The sequence below is a fragment of the Portunus trituberculatus genome, chromosome 21 (assembly GCF_017591435.1).
Source record: "Portunus trituberculatus isolate SZX2019 chromosome 21, ASM1759143v1, whole genome shotgun sequence".
Classification (NCBI taxonomy): domain Eukaryota; kingdom Metazoa; phylum Arthropoda; class Malacostraca; order Decapoda; family Portunidae; genus Portunus; species Portunus trituberculatus.
Genome location: NC_059275.1, coordinates 9,552,485 through 9,560,144, shown reverse-complemented (window position 1 = coordinate 9,560,144; position 7,660 = coordinate 9,552,485). Strand labels below are relative to the sequence as shown.

The 7,660-nt window shown below is 46.1% G+C and overlaps 1 protein-coding gene across 2 annotated transcripts in view; it reads left to right on the top strand.

Moving 5' to 3' along the window:
- Nucleotides 1-7,371: 7,371 nt before the first annotated feature.
- LOC123506895 (mRNA turnover protein 4 homolog) overlaps nucleotides 7,372-7,660 on the top strand; it is a 9,053-nt gene continuing 8,764 nt past the window's right edge. Inside the window, exon 1 of one of the 2 annotated variants that reach the window (XM_045259276.1) lies at nucleotides 7,372-7,521. The gene's annotated coding sequence lies outside the window, so the exon portion shown is untranslated. Of the gene's footprint in view, nucleotides 7,522-7,641 lie in introns of those variants that run through there. The other variant, XM_045259277.1, reaches the window with a different exon arrangement.

Sequence of the window (7,660 nt, the reverse complement as noted above, 5' to 3'; positions counted from 1 at the left end):
CAAGGGACGGGCCACTGCTACGCCATACCTCCTCTCACCAGGCCAAACGGCACAACAGCCACCAGCAGTGAGGACAAGGCTTCTCTGCTTGCTGAGTTCTTCGCCGGAAAAATGACAGTCGCTGATATGGGTAGACGCCCACCTCACCTCCCCCAGGAAACAGACTTCGCTGTCACTGATGTCCACGTGACGCCAGGAAAAGTTGAGCAGCTGTTAAGGGAGGTAGAGGAGAGCAAAGCCACCGGCCCGGACGACGTTAGCCCTCGGCTCCTCAAACGCTGCGCCAGCGAGCTGTCAGGTCTCCTCACCAGCGTGTTTGAGTCCTGCCTGAGGGAAAACAGGTGGCCCTCTATATGGAAGGAGGCAAGGGTGGTGCCAGTGCACAAAAAGAACTCGAAGTCTAAGCCCAGCAACTACAGACCCATCTCACTGCTCTCCGTGGTGGGTAAGTTGCTGGAGCAGGTGGTGGCAGGTGTCATATCTCAGCACCTGAGTGAACACCGGCTCCTCTCAGACAGGCAGTTTGGCTTCCGGCCTGGCCGCTCAACAGCGGTCCTCCTCACCCTCCTCTCTCAAGGCTGGCAGGATACCCTGGATGAAGGCCTGGATACCCTTGTAGTGGCCCTGGATGAAGGCCTGGATACCCTTGTGGTGGCCCTGGACAATGCTGGGGTTTTTGATAGAGTCTGGCACTCGGGGCTTGTGCAAAAGCTGCGCACCAAGGGTATCCAGGGCAACCTCCTTGCGCTACTCGAGGACTACCTGCAAGGGAACCCTCAGAGTAGTCATCAATGGGCAGACATCCCAGCCGTCACCGATACAGGCCTCAGTTCCACAAGGATCAGTGTTAGGCCCTATCCTGTGGAATATATATATAGACGACCTCTTGCAGCAAATACCGTCGATCCTTGCGTACGCCGACGACTGCAGTTTCTCCCGCTCCTACTGCCGCTCTGACAGTCAGCGAGCTGTCAGAGAGATAAACAGACAGTTCAGGACGGTGACGGAGTGGGGAGAGACGTGGCAAGTAGACTTCGCTCCAGAGAAAACGCAGGCCATGGTTATCTCACGGTCCCCAGCTGCCTCCCTGGCCGTCTCAGGACATCTGTGCCTTGGAGGACAGATACTTCCCCTTCAGGAATCCATCAAGTTGCTGGAAGTGACAGTGGACTGTGGCCTGCACTTCGACCGCCATGTCGCTGCTGTGGCCCACCAGGCGTCCCTGCGTGTCTCTGCCCTGCGTCGGATGGCGGGAAGCCTTGACTTCCAGGGCATCCTTACACTCTACAAGGCTCAGATACGGCCTTGTATGGAGTACGGTGCCCTGTCCTGGATGTCGAGTGCCGCCACTCACCTGCAGAGACTGGACGCCGTACAGCGCCGTGCCCTGCGGCTGGTGGGGATGGCCGCACAGCAGCAGCAGCAGCAGGAGGAGCAGACGGGAGTCACGTCGCTGGAGCATCGGCGGGACGTGTCGGCTCTGGTGGTTCAACACAAGGCCCGAGTGTTGGAGGTATCTCACCTCACCTCACTGAGGCTCCCAGCACGAGCTGTCCAGAGGGAGTCCAGGGCAACCACCTCCAGTCACATGCTGGTGCACGTGCATCGATCACACTCGCGGCAGCACCAGCGATCTTACACAGCCAGAATAGCCAGACTGTGGAACGCGTTCACGGCAGCGACAAGTGACACACGAACAATGACGCTACAGCAAGTGAAAGTGGCTGCCCACAGGTGGCGAAAAACACAAACTCCCACTCTAGCGCTGTGTTAATTAAGTAGAATAAGCTATTATGTATAAAACTTTCATTCATGTATATTTATGTTTAACATTTAAGGCTTTTCAAATAGCAACATAATAAAACGTGTTGCTTTAAGCCCTTGTATATTAGTTTAAATAAAAAAAAAGACCAATATGTTCGTCTTGCTAGTTGACTTCCGATGTTATTTACGTCGTGACTTCACGGAGTAAGCTTTGAAAATGTGGTCTCCACTCTCCAGATATAGAAATGAAGATGTTAGAGTTGGTGAAGGAAAAAGAACACATCTGGGACCCCAGAAATTAATTATATAGTAAAAAAAAAAAAAAGCTTGCACAAATCATCGTTCGACGAAATAGCTGCCACTCTCCAGGAACTGTTTCCCTCAATGCAGGGTGTTGTTGGAGGTGCATGGGGATTGAAGACTTGTCAGGTTTTAATTTGATCGAAATTGTGCATAATCTTCTTAAGATTAACAATTTCTTATGACAAATGTAGGCTACTTCTTTCTTTCCTTCTATTTAGCCAGGGACGTATCCACAGGCATTTTCTTTTCTGTTGACTTTTCCGGTACGCCAAAAGAAGAGCAACCACATCTTCAGCATCGTCACTGGAGGAAGACATCTTGGCGGGTAGCTGTTTGTTTACATTCACTTCCCGCCAAGGCGCCAACTAGTCGATACTTTCCAGACTAGAAGGAATGAGTCGGAAACTCTACGTACGTAAAATATTAGTCGCAAATTGGTACATGTGAACCCGCCTTTACAATGCTGAATGGAATTGGAGAGAGGTGAGATTGAAATGGTTGTTTATTGAGGGATAAATGTGAGGGGAATAGATTAAGGTGTTGAATGAAATGGCGGGAGGTAATAAACAAGAGAAATGTAAAGGATATAAAAAAAGAAACAATAAAAAAAACACGAAAACAATAATATGAAAAGGGAAAATTTAAAAGACAATAGAAGAAAGCGACAAGAGAAGTGGCAGGGGTTGGTGAGGAGTGGAGGATGAAAGGGGAAAGAATGCAAGGGGGTGGAAATCAAGGAAATAGGAAGGAAAATTAAGAAAACAAGAGAAATAAAAAGTAGTAGTAGTTATGAGGTCTAGTACCTTTGTGCCGGACATTAGCGGGCATAGTACCGATTAACAGAGAGAGAGAGAGAGAGAGAGAGAGAGAGTAATTTACCACCACGGTCGCCTGCTGGTCACCCAGACAGTCTTCCCCATTACGGAGCGAGCTCAGAGCTCATAGACCGATCTTCGGGTAGGACTGAGACCATAACACACACTCCACACACCGGAAAAGAGAAGCCACAACTCCTCGAGTTACATCCCGTACCTATTTACTGCTAGGTGAACAGGAGCTACACATAAGAGGTTTGCCCATTTGCCTCGCCGCTTCCCGGGACTCGAACCCGGGCCCTCTCGATTGTGAGTCGAGCGTGCTAACCACTACACTACGCGGTGTGTGTGTGTGTATGTGTGTGTGTGTTCATGCGTCACATAGGTGTGCCACAACAGGTGTGGGTTCAAGCTCAAGTGTGTTCCTGATACCATGTTTGGTTTCTGTTCCATCCCTCCCCCAGATTCTCCTTATTTCTGTTATGTTTCATTAGGCAGGATACAGGAGAAAATCATAACGCATCATTATAACAACTGTTTTAACAGGCGATTGTAACGTTCATTACGGTAAAAGCGTGCGTGAGTTGCCAGGTAGCCTTGGTGTAAATGATGCGTCCTATTCCTCCATTGTCGACCGAGTACTGAGTAGTACAGTACGTACAGTATAGCAAATGATAACACAAAAGCATTGTTGGGGATGTGTACAGATGAACGAACGCTTGTTCCATGATTTTTTAACTTCAAGACATGCAATAGTCATTATGAAAACAAATGAACTTATAGACAAGGTCAATCGTGGATTTATGAGCAAGACTCCTGTATATTGTCTTTGAACCTGCTCAGTTTCGTATCCAACTTTGTGGTACACTCACTGCGCTGCTATCTGACCACTCCCCCATATCTATTGCCCTCCGCGCCCCGTTCGCTACTTTATACAGTACTGCCTTGTTGCACGAGCGTCACACCTGCGGGGGATCACGCCGCGCTACAACAATGAAACCAATAATGCATTGAATAAGTGTTCTGTGAGATATGATTCAGTGGATACTGAAAAAGTTAACTCAGTAGTTTGCTCGGCGCGAGCCCCGAGCAGTGCTTGCCAGCGACGTTGTGTAATTCTGAGCCCGCAACATTAGCGTTTTATTGTGCGATTGTGTGTTCACGTGCAAGCAAGAAGAACGAATTTATGTACCTACTTAATTGTCCCCAAGACAGATGGCAGCACATTCTAATCAAGACGATGATGACCATGCAAAAATAGGAGAATGATATCAGGAAAAATATATTCTTTAACATGTCTTCATGTCTCGGTAGCAAGTTACCAACACATTCTCCACATCTTGGAGTAAGCTATCGGTAACAAGGCTTCAAGGCCAGCAGAGTATTAGGAAAAGTTTCACATTTCACTCACATGTAGATAACACTTCGTCCTCGATTATTGAGTATTAGTTATAATTTGGTTAAAAATAATTGAACATAGCCTCGAGCCGGCATCGCTCAGCTACACCCTGATATAGTTATAAAATAGTCCTCTTAATTTAACACCATTACAGGCTATACTCCCTTCAGTTACATAAAGGGCCCTACTGTCCTGCTGTGGTCCTATATCAACATTTCAGTCTTTCTGGTTTTCAGTATGGTTCAAGCCTACAGAGGTCAGTATTCTTTTAGAGTCAACATAATGGTTCTCTCACTACATTCGCGGTACCTTCTACATTCTCATCTTCACTAGATATTTCTCTCTCAGAGACAGGAGTATGCTTTCTATCTCTTCAAATCATACTGTCAGTGTTGCACTGGCTGGTAGTTGCTGTTGTTGCACTAATATGATATACAAACATACATACATACATACATACATACTACTACTACTACTACTACTACTACTACTACCTGTATTTCACTAATGTCATACTTACTACATAGCTCAACCACACTCAGGGATATACTCAGGGAATATCCTCAGTTCGCTCCCAGACTGTAGGATGTTTAGGCAATAAGGTGTGCGATATCTGTATTTATTTAAGTACTTGTATTCTTGTTGTGTATACTGTTTTGATACTTTAACCTTGAGTCTTTCCCCAGGGGTGGGTGGCAAAGTCCATCCTCCTCTTTTGTTGCATTTATTTATTAATTCAACAATAAATGTATCAAACAATCAATAGTCCCTTGTAAAAGATAGGTCCGAGATAACGTTCCGTTGGAAAGGCAATCTCCACTCTCCACTCCAGCCGATCTAATGGAAGAGAGATTGTGATTGATAGGATTACTGAGTTGTTTAACCAGGTGAGAGGAGGAGAGAGTGCCGAGAATGTGGAATGAATGCAGGGTGACCTTGCTGCATTAGGGAGGGTACAAGAGTAAGAATGAGTTGAAAAACTACAGGCCGATTGCGTTAGTTAACACAGTAGGAAAAGTGTTCAGTGCGGTTTTGAATGAAAGATTGTGTAAATGGATTGAGAGAGATGGAGTGTTAGGTGAAGAGCAGAATGGGTTCCATGTGGACAGGAGAGCTGAAGACAATATGTTTGTGGTGAATGAATTGATTGAAAGAAAGAAAAAAGATGGTAGCAAGTTTTTTTTTTCTTTTTTTTTTTACGGTAAGGCCTATAGCGCCTGTACGCACACTTTTAGAGTGTAAGGGAAGCGCTGTTCAGCTTCCGCCCATTAGTGGCGCAGGCAATTTTATTTATAGCGGTACCCATATTAGGGCCCATATTACCGCCCAAGCTCATCTTGAGTGTAACCACCTATGTAGGTAACTTTAAACCACTCGACAAATGGCAAAGTGTTTTAAGGCTGTACGTGGTGGGATTCGAACCTACGCATGGACGTCTGCCCGATCCCACGCTCACCACCTTATCTACTATGCCACCGCCACCTATAATTAGGTTTTCTAGACAGAGAAAGCATATGATAGGGTGAACAGAGAAATGCTAGGTATAGTGCTAGAAAAGATTGGGTTGAGTGCAAAGATAGTTAACATAGTGCGAAGTATGCATGTGGATACAAGAGCTAAGTATAAACTAGATGTAGAGACAGACTGGGTGAAGCGTGAAAGAGGAGTTAGGCAGGGTTGCATATTATCACCAACCCTCTTTAGCTTATATACAGAGGAACTGGCTGCTAGACTGAGGAGAATGAATGCAGGTGTAAATGTGGGGAATGATAAGATATGTGTGCTCTTGTATGCAGATGATGTTGTTATGAGTGAGTCGGCAGAAGAGCTTCAGAGTTTGTTTGATGTTGTAGATGGGTATGGCAGATATTTTGGAGTGAGGTTTAGCAGTGAAAAGAGCAAGGTAATGCTAGTGAATGGGTCAGAGGATGAGAGGAACTCAGTGTGGAGACTAGGTGAGAACGAGATGCAACAGACAGATGAATACAAGTACCTGGGGATGTGGATGAGTCCGGTTGGCTGCGTGAAGACAAAGAATGAGAAGATAAGCATGGTGAGTCAGTGGGTAGGTCGGCTAGGAAGTGCAGCAAGGATGAGAGCGAGTAAATATGATGTGCTGCGAGAAGTTTGGAAGAGCGTGGCTGTTCCGAGCATCATGTATGGTATGGATGTGATTGCATGGAATGAAAGTGAACTAAAATAGGGCAGAATAGAGTTGTAAGAATGGCACTTAATGCACCTAGATATGCAGCAGTAGAGGCCCTTAGGGAAGACATGGGTTGGAGCACTTTTAGAGAAAGGTATGTAAAAGCGACCCTAAGGTATAATAAGGCTAGGTTAGAGCGAATGAATGATGCTAGAATAGTGAGAAAAGTGTTTCTGTGGAATGTCAGGAGTAGCAAGTGGGGGAAAAAGTGTGTCAGGATGGTGGTGAAGAGTGGTCTAATAGCTAGTTGGGCTTTTCAGCAGGTAGAAGGAAGGCACTTAGAGAAGGACTGGAGTATGATAGTTGGAAATGGAGATAGTAGAGAATGGGGTGTAAGGAAGTGGAGGAGTGAGATAGACAGAGTAGTGAAAGGTGTGGGACTGAGTGACTGGAAAAATAGGATTGAGCAAAAGAGTACCTTGGAGTGGTATAGAGAGAAAGAGGCCCCAATGTATGAAAAGTGGTATGATGGAAGCCTGGGTGGGGACCTTCTCTTCCGACCTAGGGCACAGTGCATGGATGTGAATGCAAGGAATTATAGATGGTCTGAGTCCCGCAGCAAAGTGTGCCAGATGTGTGACGTGGGAGAGGATGAGACGGTGGAGCATGTGGTGCTGGAGTGTGTGAAGTATGCCAGAGACAGGTATGAGATGATGCAAGTGGTGCTGAGGGAGCTGGGGCATGACAGAGTGGAGATGACAGGAAGGGAATGGATGGTGGTGCTGCTGGGACTCTGTGGGGAGACGAATGAAAGGATGATAGAGATTGTAAAAGAGTTCCTGGAGAGAATGTGGCGTGCTAGAGGCAGGAACTAGTGGTGTGAAAGATGGTGATTGCCCTCTTTGTTGCTTTGTGTTTCTTTTTTTTTTTTTCTTCTTCTTTCTTTCTTATTTTCCCTACAGACGCTGCCGATACAAAGGCCTGACGCAGAAATTCTGCGTCACCTGTAGCATCAAGATCAAGATCAAGATCATCTAAACAAAACCTCGTGGGTCGAGCGCTGAGCTGCGCTGCTGTATGGAAACAATATCGAGGTTTGTGAAGTAATGATGATATTCAAGGTTTGATGTTCACACTTGATATGGTTATATCGAAATTATCCAAACCAACTAAACACCGGACTGTAACTATTTGTTTCTGGTAAAAGTTAAGGCTTTACTTATCTAGATTTCG